At 41.9% G+C, this 13,489-nt stretch overlaps 1 pseudogene; it reads right to left on the reverse strand.

The window, feature by feature from the left end:
* The window catches only part of LOC127906912 (endophilin-A1-like), a 32,522-nt pseudogene extending 19,453 nt beyond the window's left edge, over window positions 1-13,069 (reverse strand).
* Between the last annotated feature and the right edge of the window lie 420 nt (window positions 13,070-13,489).

Consider the following 13,489-nt stretch of genomic DNA (forward strand, 5'->3'; position numbering starts at 1 on the left):
GCTAAAAACAAGGCAATGCTTTAAAAAACCAAGGTAATGATAAAAACAAGGTGATGCTAAAAAAACAAGGCAATGCAAAAAAACAAGGCAATGCAAAAACAAGGTAACGCTAAAACAAGGTAATGCTAAAAACAAGGTGATGCTAAAAACAAGTTAATGCTAAAAACAAGGCAATGCTTTAAAAACCAAGGTAATGATAAAAACAAGGTGATGCTAAAAACAAGTTAATGCTAAAAACAAGGTAATGCTAAAAACAAGGCAATGCTAAAAACAAGGCAATGCTAAAAACAAGTTAATGCTAAAAACAAGGTAATGCCTCTAAAAACAAGGTGATGCTAAAAACAACAACAAGGTATTGCTTGGTAAGTTAATGCTAAAAACAAGGCAATGCTTTAAAAAACCAAGGTAATGATAAAAACAAGGTGATGCTAAAAAAAACAAGGCAATGCAAAAAAACAAGGCAATGCAAAAACAAGGTAACGCTAAAACAAGGTAATGCTAAAACAAGGTAATGCTAAAAACAAGGTAATGCTAAAAACAAGGTAATGCTAAAACAAGGTAATGCTAAAAACAAGGTAATGCTAAAACAAGGTAATGCTAAAAACAAGGTAATGCTAAAAAAGGTAATGCTAAAAACAAGATAATGCTAAAAAAAAACAAGGTAATGTTAAAAACAAGTGCATGCTAAAAACAAGGTAATGCTAAAAACAAGGCAATGCTAAAACAAGGTAATGCTAAAAACAAGGTAATGCTAAAAACAAGGTAATGCTAAAAACAAGTTAATGCTAAAAACAAGGTAATGCTAATACAAGGTAATGCTAAAAACAAGTTAATGCTAACACAAGGTAATGCTAAAAACAAGGTAATGCTAAAAACAAGGTAATGCTAAAAACAAGTTAATGCTAAAAACAAGTTAATGCTAATACAAGGTAATGCTAAAACAAGGCAATGCTAAAAACAAGTCAATGCTAAAAACAAGGTAATGCTAATACAAGGTAATGCTAAAAACAAGGTCATGTTAAAACAAGGTAATGCTAAAAACAAGGTAATGCTAAAACAAGGTAATGCTAACACAAGGTAATGCTAAAACAAGTCAATGCTAAAAACAAGGTAATGCTAATACAAGGTAATGCTAAAAACAAGGTCATGCTAATACAAGGTAATGCTAATACAAGGTCATGCTAAAACAAGGTAATGCTAATACAAGGTAATGCTAAAACAAGGTAATGCTAAAAACAAGGTAATGCTAAAAACAAGGTAATGCTAAAAACAAGGTCATGCTAATACAAGGTAATGCTAAAAACAAGGTAATGCTAATACAAGGTAATGCTAAAAAACAAGGTAATGCTAATACAAGGTAATGCTAAAACAAGGTAATGCAGCAACAAGGTAATGCTAAAAACAGGTTAATGCTAAAAACAAGGTAATGCTTTTTTAAAAACAAGGTAATGCTAAAAACAAGTTAATATCTAAAAGCAACCTTCTTTTAGACTAGGAATGAGTGAATCTAACACACAGTATTGCTCTGTACAGAATAACAGAATGATGACCTTTTCCATCTGAAGAAAGTCATCATCAAGTTTGGTTCCTTCTGCTCCTCCAACCTTCTCACTGACTTTCTACAGGGAGAGAGAGAGAAAAGGAAAGAGAGAGACAGAGAGAGAGAAGGAGAGAAGTAAAGAGAGAAGGAAAGAGAGAAGGAAAGAGAAAGACAGAGAGAGAAGGAAATATAGACAGAGAGAGAGAGAAGGAAAGATAGAGACAGAGAGAGAGAAGGAAAGATAGAGACACAGAGAGAGAAGGAAAGATAGAGACAGAGAGAGAGAAGGAAAGATAGAGACACAGAGAGAGAAGGAAAGATAGAGACAGAGAGAGAGACAGAGAAGGAAAGAGAGAGACAGAGAGAGAGAAGGAAATATAGAGACAGAGAGAGAGAAGGAAAGAGAGAAGGAAAGAGAGAGACAGAGAGAGAAAGAGAGAGAGAGAGAGAAGGAAAGAGAGAGAGAGAGAGAGAAAGAGAGAGAGAGAAGGAAAGAGAAGAGAGAGAGAGAGAGAGAGAGAGAGAGAGAGAGAGAGAGAGAGAGAGAAGAAAGAGAGAGAGAGAGAGAGAGAGAGAGACAGAGAGAGAGAGAAGAGACAGACAGACAGACAGACAGACAGAGAGAGACAGAGAGAGAGAGAGAGAGAGAGAAGTACAACGTAAAACACCAAATAACATATGCAGAGCAGAATGAGGCCGATACCCACTAATTATTCAAATCCAGAAAAGACACATTCAATTCTACAACCACCTAAAAGGAAGCGATTCCCAAAACTTCCATAACAAAGCCATCACCTACAGAGAGATGAACCTGGAGAAGAGTCCCCTAAGCAAGCTGGTCCTGGGGCTCTGTTCACAAACACAAACAGACCCCACAGAGCCCCAGGACAACAGTACAATTAGACCCAATCAAATCATGAGAAAACAAAAAGATAATTACTTGACACATTGGAAAGAATTAACAAAAAAACAGAGCAAACTAGAATGCTATCTGGCCCTTAACAGAGAGTACACAGTGGCAGAATACCTGACCACTGTGACTGACCCAAACTTAAGGAAAGCTTTGACTATGTACAGACTAGCATATCCTTACTATTGAGAAAGGCAGACCTGGCTCTCAGGAGAAGACAGGCTATGTGCTCACTGCCCACAAAATGAGGTGGAAACTGAGATGCACTTCCTAACCTCCTGCCCATATTAGAGACACATATTTCACTCAGATTACACAGACCCACAAAGAATTAGAAAACAAATTATTGGGTGAAAAACCACAGTACGCCATCACAACAGCAATATTTTTTATTTAACTAGGTAGGCCAGTTGAGAACAAGTTCTCATTTACAACTGCGACCTGGCCAAGATAAAGCAAAGCAGTTTGACACAAACAACGACACAGAGTTACACATGGAGTAAAACAAACATACAGTCAATAATACAGTAGAAAAATAAGTCTATATACGATGATATACAGTGAGTGCAAATGAGGTGAGACAATAAATAGGCCATAGTGGTGAAATAATTACAATTTAACAATTAAACACTGGAATGGTAGATATGCAGAAGATGAATGTGCAAGTAGAGATACTGGGGTGCAAAGGAGCAAAAAAATAAAAAAAATATGGGGATGAGGTAGATGGGTGGGCTATTTACAGATGGGCTGTTTACAGATGGGCTATTTACAGATGGGCTAATATGCTCCATCAGGCCACGTCCTGTCCCACTGTGGTGCTCCATCAGGCCACGTCCTGTCCCACTGTGGTGCTCCATCAGGCCACGTCCTGTCCCACTGTGGTGCTCCATCAGGCCACGTCCTGTCCCACTGTGGTGCTCCATCAGGCCACGTCCTGTCCCACTGTGGTGCTCCATCAGGCCACGTCCTGTCCCACTGTGGTGGTCCATCAGGCCACGTCCTGCCCCACTGTGGTGCTCCATCAGGCCACGTCCTGTCCCACTGTGGTGGTCCATCAGGCCACGTCCTGTCTCACTGTGGTGCTCCATCAGGCCACGTCCTGTCTCACTGTGGTGCTCCATCAGGCCACGTCCCGTCCCATTGTGGTGCTCCATTAGGCCACGTCCCGTGCCACTGTGGTGCTCCATCAGGCCACGTCCTGTCCCTCTGTCGTGCTCCATCAGGCCACGTCCTGTCTCACTGTGGTGGTCCATCAGGCCACGTCCTGTCCCACTGTGGTGCTCCATCAGGCCACGTCCTGTCTCACTGTGGTGCTCCATCAGGCCACGTCCTGTCCCACTGTGGTGCTCCATCAGGCCACGTCCTGTCCCACTGTGGTGCTCCATCAGGCCACGTCCTGTCCCACTGTGGTGCTCCATCAGGCCACGTCCTGTCCCACTGTGGTGCTCCATCAGGCCACGTCCTGTCCCACTGTGGTGCTCCATCAGGCCACGTCCTGTCCCACTGTGGTGCTCCATCAGGCCACGTCCTGCCTCACTGTGGTGCTCCATCAGGCCACGTCCTGTCTCACTGTGGTGGTCCATCAGGCCACGTCCTGTCTCACTGTGGTGCTCCATCAGGCCACGTCCCTTCCCACTGTGGTGCTCCATCAGGCCACGTCCCTTCCCACTGTGGTGCTCCATCAGGCCACGTCCCGTCCCACTGTGGTGCTCCATCAGGCCACGTCCTGTCCCACTGTGGTGCTCCATCAGGCCACGTCCTGTCTCACTGTGGTGGTCCATCAGGCCACGTCCTGTCCCACTGTGGTGCTCCATCAGGCCACGTCCTGTCTCACTGTGGTGCTCCATCAGGCCACGTCCTGTCTCACTGTGGTGCTCCATCAGGCCACGTCCTGTCTCACTGTGGTGCTCCATCAGGCCACGTCCTGTCCCACTGTGGTGCTCCATCAGGCCACGTCCTGTCCCACTGTGGTGTTCCATCAGGCCACGTCCTGTCCCACTGTGGTGCTCCATCAGGCCACGTCCTGCCCCACTGTGGTGCTCCATCAGGCCACGTCCTGTCTCACTGTGGTGCTCCATCAGGCCACGTCCTGTCTCACTGTGGTGCTCCATCAGGCCACGTCCTGTCCCACTGTGGTGCTCCATCAGGCCACGTCCTGTCTCACTGTGGTGCTCCATCAGGCCACGTCCTGTCTCACTGTGGTGCTCCATCAGGCCACGTCCTTCCCACTGTGGTGCTCCATCAGGCCACGTCCTGTCCCACTGTGGTGCTCCGTCAGGCCACGTCCTGTCTCACTGTGGTGGTCCATCAGGCCACGTCCTGTCCCACTGTGGTGCTCCATCAGGCCACGTCCTGTCTCACTGTGGTGCTCCATCAGGCCACGTCCTGTCCCACTGTGGTGCTCCATCAGGCCACGTCCTGTCCCACTGTGGTGCTCCATCAGGCCACGTCCTGTCTCACTGTGGTGCTCCATCAGGCCACGTCCTGTCTCACTGTGGTGCTCCATCAGGCCACGTCCTGTCTCACTGTGGTGCTCCATCAGGCCACGTCCTGTCTCACTGTGGTGCTCCATCAGGCCACGTCCTGTCTCACTGTGGTGCTCCATCAGGCCACGTCCTGTCTCACTGTGGTGCTCCATCAGGCCACGTCCTTCTCACTGTGGTGCTCCATCAGGGCACGGCCTGCCCCACTGTGGTGCTCCATCAGGCCACGTCCTGTCCCACTGTGGTGCTCCATCAGGCCACGTCCTGTCTCACTGTGGTGCTCCATCAGGCCACGTCCTGTCTCACTGTGGTGCTCCATCAGGCCACGTCCTGTCTCACTGTGGTGCTCCATCAGGCCACGTCCTGTCTCACTGTGGTGCTCCATCAGGCCACGTCCTGTCCCACTGTGGTGCTCCATCAGGCCACGTCCTGTCCCACTGTGGTGCTCCATCAGGCCACGGCCTGTCCCACTGTGGTGCTCCATCAGGCCACGTCCTGTCTCACTGTGGTGCTCCATCAGGCCACGTCCTGTCTCACTGTGGTGCTCCATCAGGCCACGTCCTGTCTCACTGTGGTGCTCCATCAGGCCACGTCCCATCCCACTGTGGTGCTCCGTCAGGCCACGTCCTGTCCCACTGTGGTGCTCCATCAGGCCACGTCCTGTCCCACTGTGGTGCTCCATCAGGCCACGTCCTGCCCACTGTGGTGCTCCATCAGGCCACGTCCTGTCTCACTGTGGTGCTCCGTCAGGCCACGTCCTGTCCCACTGTGGTGCTCCGTCAGGCCACGTCCTGTCTCACTGTGGTGCTCCGTCAGGCCACGTCCTGTCTCACTGTGGTGCTCCATCAGGCCACGTCCTGTCTCACTGTGGTGCTCCGTCAGGCCACGTCCTGTCCCACTGTGGTGCTCCATCAGGCCACGTCCTGTCTCACTGTGGTGCTCCATCAGGCCACGTCCTGTCTCACTGTGGTGCTCCATCAGGCCACGTCCTGTCTCACTGTGGTGCTCCATCAGGCCACGTCCTGTCTCACTGTGGTGCTCCGTCAGGCCACGTCCTGTCCCACTGTGGTGCTCCATCAGGCCACGTCCTGTCTCACTGTGGTGCTCCATCAGGCCACGTCCTGTCCCACTGTGGTGCTCCATCAGGCCACGTCCTGTCTCACTGTGGTGCTCCATCAGGCCACGTCCTGTCTCACTGTGGTGCTCCGTCAGGCCACGTCCTGTCCCACTGTGGTGCTCCATCAGGCCACGTCCTGTCCCACTGTGGTGCTCCATCAGGCCACGTCCTGTCCCACTGTGGTGCTCCGTCAGGCCACGTCCTGTCCCACTGTGGTGGTCCGTCAGGCCACGTCCTGTCCCACTGTGGTGCTACATAAAATACTTATTTTCCCCACTGTGGTGCTAAATTCAGGCCAAATCCTGTCTCACTGTGGTTTTCTGGCCACGTTTCCCACTTTGGTCTGTCATATTTGCCAAGTGTCTCACTGTGGTGCTCCGTACAGGCCTCCTGTCTCACTGTGGTTCCGTCAGGAGAACTTGCCTGTCTCACTGTGGTGACTAAATACTTTTTTGCCACGGCCTGTCCCACTGTGGTTTAAGCACCAGCTGTCAGAGCAGCTCACAGATTACTGCAGCTGTACATAGCCCATCTATTATTTATCCCAATCAACTACCTCTCCCCCTGCTGTATTTATTTATTTTGCTCCTTTGCACCCCATTCTTTTTATCTCTACTCTGCACATTCTTCCACTGCAAATCAACCATTCCAGTGTTTTACTTGCTATATTGTATTTACTTCGCCACCATGGCCTTTTTTTGCCTTTACCTCCCTTATCTCACCTCATTTGCACACATTGTATATAGACTTATTTTTCTACTGTATTATTGACTGTATGCTTGTTTTACTCCATGTGTACTGTGGGGCAAAACAAGTATTTAGTCAGCCACCAATTGTGCAAATTTATTTGCAATTTATGGTGGAAAATAAGTATTTGGTCAATAACAAAAGTTTATCTCGATACTTTGTTATATACCCTTTGTTGGCAATGACAGAGGTCAAACATTTTCTGTAAGTCTTCACAAGGTTATCACACACTGTTGCTGGTATTTTGGCCCATTCCTCCATGCAGATCTCCTCTAGGGAAGTGATGTTTTGGGGCTGTTGCTGGGCAACTCGGACGTTCAACTCACTCCAAAGATTTTCTATGGGGTTGAGATCTGGAGACTGGCTAGGCCACTCCAGGACCTTGAAATGCTTCTTACGAGTCCACTCCTTCGTTGTCCGGACGGTGTGTTTGGGATCATTGTCATGCTGAAAGACCCAGCCACGTTTCATCTTCAATGCCCTTTCAGGCCTCTCTCATATTTTTAAGTGGGAGAACTTGCACAATTGGTGGCTGACTAAATACTTTTTTGCCCCACTGTTGTTGTATGTGTCGAACTGCTTTGCTTCATCTTGGTCAGGTCGCAGTTGTAAATGAGAACTTGTTCTCAACTAGCCTACCTGGTTAAATAAAGGGTTATATATATAAATACCTGGTTAAATAAAGGGTTAGAGTTATATATATATAAATACCTGGTTAAATAAAGGGTTAGAGTTATATATATAAATACCTGGTTAAATAAAGGGTTAGAGTTATATATATAAATACCTGGTTAAATAAAGGGTTATATATATAAATACCTGGTTAAATAAAGGGTTAGAGTTATATATATAAATACCTGGTTAAATAAAGGGTTATATATATAAATACCTGGTTAAATAAAGGGTTAGAGTTATATATATATAAATACCTGGTTAAATAAAGGGTTAGAGTTATATATATAAATACCTGGTTAAATAAAGGGTTATATATGTAAATACCTGGTTAAATAAAGGGTTAGAGTTATATATATATAAATACCTGGTTAAATAAAGGGTTATATATATAAATACCTGGTTAAATAAAGGGTTAGGGTTATATATATAAATACCTGGTTAAATAAAGGGTTAGGGTTATATATATAAATACCTGGTTAAATAAAGGGTTAGGGTTATATATATAAATACCTGGTTAAATAAAGGGTTATATATATAAATACCTGGTTAAATAAAGGGTTAGAGTTATATATATAAATACCTGGTTAAATAAAGGGTTAGAGTTATATATATAAATACCTGGTTAAATAAAGGGTTAGAGTTATATATATAAATACCTGGTTAAATAAAGGGTTAGAGTTATATATATAAATACCTGGTTAAATAAAGGGTTAGGGTTATATATATAAATACCTGGTTAAATAAAGGGTTAGGGTTATATATATAAATACCTGGTTAAATAAAGGGTTAGGGTTATATATATAAATACCTGGTTAAATAAAGGGTTATATATATAAATACCTGGTTAAATAAAGGGTTATATATATAAATACCTGGTTAAATAAAGGGTTAGGGTTATATATATAAATACCTGGTTAAATAAAGGGTTATATATATAAATACCTGGTTAAATAAAGGGTTATATATATATAAATACCTGGTTAAATAAAGGGTTATATATATAAATACCTGGTTAAATAAAGGGTTATATATATAAATACCTGGTTAAATAAAGGGTTAGTGTTATATATATAAATACCTGGTTAAATAAAGGGTTATATATATAAATACCTGGTTAAATAAAGGGTTATATATATAAATACCTGGTTAAATAAAGGGTTATATAAATACCTGGTTAAATAAAGGGTTATATATAAATACCTGGTTAAATAAAGGGTTATATATATAAATACCTGGTTAAATAAAGGGTTAGGTTATATATATAAATACCTGGTTAAATAAAGGGTTAGGGTTATATATATAAATACCTGGTTAAATAAAGGGTTATATATATAAATACCTGGTTAAATAAAGGGTTAGAGTTATATATATAAATACCTGGTTAAATAAAGGGTTAGAGTTATATATATAAATACCTGGTTAAATAAAGGGTTAGAGTTATATATATAAATACCTGGTTAAATAAAGGGTTAGAGTTATATATATAAATACCTGGTTAAATAAAGGGTTAGAGTTATATATATAAATACCTGGTTAAATAAAGGGTTAGAGTTATATATATAAATACCTGGTTAAATAAAGGGTTAGGGTTATATATATAAATACCTGGTTAAATAAAGGGTTATATATATAAATACCTGGTTAAATAAAGGGTTATATATATAAATACCTGGTTAAATAAAGGGTTAGGGTTATATATATAAATACCTGGTTAAATAAAGGGTTATATATATAAATACCTGGTTAAATAAAGGGTTATATATATATAAATACCTGGTTAAATAAAGGGTTATATATATAAATACCTGGTTAAATAAAGGGTTATATATATAAATACCTGGTTAAATAAAGGGTTAGTGTTATATATATAAATACCTGGTTAAATAAAGGGTTATATATATAAATACCTGGTTAAATAAAGGGTTATATATATAAATACCTGGTTAAATAAAGGGTTATATAAATACCTGGTTAAATAAAGGGTTAGGGTTATATATATAAATACCTGGTTAAATAAAGGGTTATATATATAAATACCTGGTTAAATAAAGGGTTATATATATAAATACCTGGTTAAATAAAGGGTTATATATATAAATACCTGGTTAAATAAAGGGTTAGGGTTATATATATAAATACCTGGTTAAATAAAGGGTTAGGGTTATATATATAAATACCTGGTTAAATAAAGGGTTAGGGTTATATATATAAATACCTGGTTAAATAAAGGGTTATATATATAAATACCTGGTTAAATAAAGGGTTAGGGTTATATATATAAATACCTGGTTAAATAAAGGGTTATATATATAAATACCTGGTTAAATAAAGGGTTAGGGTTATATATATAAATACCTGGTTAAATAAAGGGTTATATATATAAATACCTGGTTAAATAAAGGGTTATATATATAAATACCTGGTTAAATAAAGGGTTATATATATAAATACCTGGTTAAATAAAGGGTTAGGGTTATATATATAAATACCTGGTTAAATAAAGGGTTATATATATAAATACCTGGTTAAATAAAGGGTTATATATATAAATACCTGGTTAAATAAAGGGTTAGGGTTATATATATAAATACCTGGTTAAATAAAGGGTTATATATATAAATACCTGGTTAAATAAAGGGTTATATATATAAATACCTGGTTAAATAAAGGGTTAGGGTCATGGTTATATAAAGGTGAAATAAACATAAATAAAATAAAGAGGCAATATATAAATACCTGGTAATTTCGATTAAGACGAGCGAGCTAAGACGGACATAGTCAATATAACTATTTGTTCAGCACTTTTGAAATGTACAGAGACATAATTCAGAACATGGGCCGTTCTTACGGTATTCTCCCTGTACACCAAGTCAGAACCGTAGGATAAATAAAGGGGGAATATAAGCAGGCAATGAAAGATCTTACAATATTCGATGATGACATTTCTCTAAAACAGGTTATAGGCTACATGTTCACCAGTCAGAGCAGTAGGCGGAACTATGAGGGGAAAATAGACCAAATTATTAGGGTGAGACACATGGACTACTAACATCTTACTACACAACATACACTTAGTATTACTTTCTCAGCGACTGTATACATATCTCCCTGGCACATTACATCATTTATGCAGCAGCATAAAATACATTTTTGGACCTTGTTGTGCTGTGCTCATGTAACAGTGTAGACTTTACGTTCGTCCCCTCGACCGGACCTGGGCGGGAACCAGGGACGCTATGCACACATCAAAAGTCACCCTCTTAGCATCGTTACCCATCACTCCACAAAAGCCACGGACGGCCCTTGCAGAGCAAAGGGGATCCACTACTTGAAAGGTCTCAGAGCGAGTGACGTCACCGATATAAACGCCACTAGGGCGCACCACCGCTAACTAGCTAGCCGTTTCACATCGGCTATTGAACAGGAAGGAGGTGCTGTGTGCCTTCGTAGGCAAACTTTGTCATAACAGTCTATCATTCTCTGGATTTATGGTGCTTTCAAGAGAACTGGGAACTCTGGAAAAAAACACAAAGTTCCCAACTTGCAATTCCGAGTATTTTCCAAGTCGGAGCTCGTTTTTTATCCCAGAGTTCCCAGTTGTCTTGAACTCATTGAAGTCAGATTTCCGAGTTAACAGTTGTTTCGACCGTGGCAGAAATCATGCTGGATTGACAGCATGGCCAATGCTGAATGTTTATAATTTTAAGCTCGGAAAAGAGAACCTAGACTTGGGACCACACAGCCATTCCATTGAATAGCAGGCTTGTAGTTGTTTTGAAATGCTTGCAGTTAGTCACTGATTCCTTCCATTGTTGAATTTTGCGATTTCTAACTTGTTGTGTAATGTTTTTGTCCAATGGCCGATGAGCACCGATACGTTTTGTCTATAATTTCTCTTCATTATTTATTTTTATATGACAAGGGACTAAAAAAAATTGCCAGAAGATTTTCGACTTGATTCATGATGATGTCTGCTAGTGTAACAGTATAATTTTAGACCGTCCCCTCGCCCATACCCAGGCTCGAACCAAGAACCCTCTGCACACATCAACAACAGTCACCCATGAAGCATCGTTACCCATCGCTCCACAAAAGCCACAGCTCTTGCAGAGCAAAGGGGAACTACTACTTCAAGATCTCAGAGCAAGTGACGTCACCGATTGAAACGCTATTTAGCGCACACCACCGCTAACTAGCTAGCCGTTTCACATCCGTTACACTAGCTAAGATTTTGAAAGTATGATGTTGACACGATCAGTCCAATCAAAGCTACGGTAGATATAACGTAATTTGACGTCATTTTATATGTGGCCAATGACCTTGAGCCTTCTTGAATGAGCACTTCTAATGTAACTATGGCAGCACCCAAGGGGCTTGAATTTCCAAGCTCTAACCTTAGATTTGGCGGTGACGTTGTGTCCCCATGAGTGACTGAACACTGACCCAATCACAGAGCAGCTAGAGAACATTACCAACCCCTACGCTCTGTATTTTCTGCTGGCTGCCCCACCACCACAGAAAAGCACTGATTGAAACACCCGCATTTTGGAGCTGCTTTAATCAAGAAAGCAAAAAAAGAGAACCTGATTGTATGCAGCTTTATTAACTCAAATAATCTTTTTATTTTTATTTTTTACATTGTTTGCAACTGATATGTGACACGTATTAATGCCAAAAAAACATGCAAAACAGGCAATCCCCCCCCCCCCAAAAAAATGTGAGGCTCTGCCCCACCTTCCCACTGGGCACACATACACAATCCATGTCTCAATAGTGTCAAGGCTTAAAAACCCTTCTTTATCCCGTCTCCTCCCCTTCATTCTACACTGACTGAAGTGGATTTAACAAGTGACATCAATAAGGGATCATAGTTTTCACCTGGATTCACCTGGTCAGTCTATGTCACGGAAAGAGCAGGTGTTCTTAATGTTTTGTCCACCCAGTGTATGTTCTACAAAGATACATTTATATTGCATCCTTTGGAACGGGCAAACCATGTAGGCTAGTGATGGTATGTTAGGCCTATGGGTGTGGGAGCCAGCCACAGATACATAGACAATGTAGCCTAACGATATTGTGTCTTTAACATCTCAATCACAATTCTCTCTCCTTTCCCTTCTTGACAAGTCCACAATGATTCAAGAATACCTGCCATTGTATTCACTGTAGCTGTTTTGATCAGCTATCACCATCGAAACAAAAATAGTCAACCCGATCGAGGTACCGATAGAGACACAGAACCGGTAACAGAAACCTACCTGGGTGGCTTTGTGGAACTGCTTTTTCAGCCCCGCGACAGACATCGCTCCTGTTCTACCAGATGTACACTTGCGTTCACCAAGTAATCCAGGATTATCCACCCTCTTGGTTTCAAAACAAGGAATTATAATCCGCTTTTCTTTCTATCTATCGAGTGTTTTGCCGTTGCGTAGACCAGTCTACACTGGTGTCCCCTCGTCATAACAGAATTAATCGCTCTGTCCAAATACAACCAGCGAAATCATTCGGACTGGCATTCCATGCTATTTGGTATCCTTGGGACGTCCATTAATTTTTTTTTTTTTTTTTTAAACCTTTATGGTTCAGGGGCAGAACGACAGATTTGTACCTTATCAGCTCGGGGATTTGAACTTGCAACCTTCCGGTTACTAGTCCAACACTCTAACCACTAGGCTACCCTGAAGTCCCTACCCAATTGAAGTTGACATTTCAAATAGTTAAGGTAAGGGTTAAGGTTAGGTTAGGGTTGTGGTTAGGGTACGGGTTAAGGTTAGGGTAAGGGTTAAGGTTAGGGTAAGGGTTATGGTTAAGGTTAGGGTAAGGGTTAAGGTTAGGGTAAGGGTTATGGTTAAGGTTAGGGTAAGGGTTATGGTTAAGGTTAGGGTAAGGGTTAAGGTTAGGGTAAGGGTTATGGTTAAGGTTAGGGTAAGGGTTATGGTTAAGGTTAGGGTAAGGGTTATGGTTAAGGTTAGGGTAAGGGTTAAGGTTAGGTAAGGGTTATGGTTAAGGTTAGGGTA

This window comes from Oncorhynchus keta, chromosome 13, assembly GCF_023373465.1.
Source record: "Oncorhynchus keta strain PuntledgeMale-10-30-2019 chromosome 13, Oket_V2, whole genome shotgun sequence".
NCBI lineage: Eukaryota > Metazoa > Chordata > Actinopteri > Salmoniformes > Salmonidae > Oncorhynchus > Oncorhynchus keta.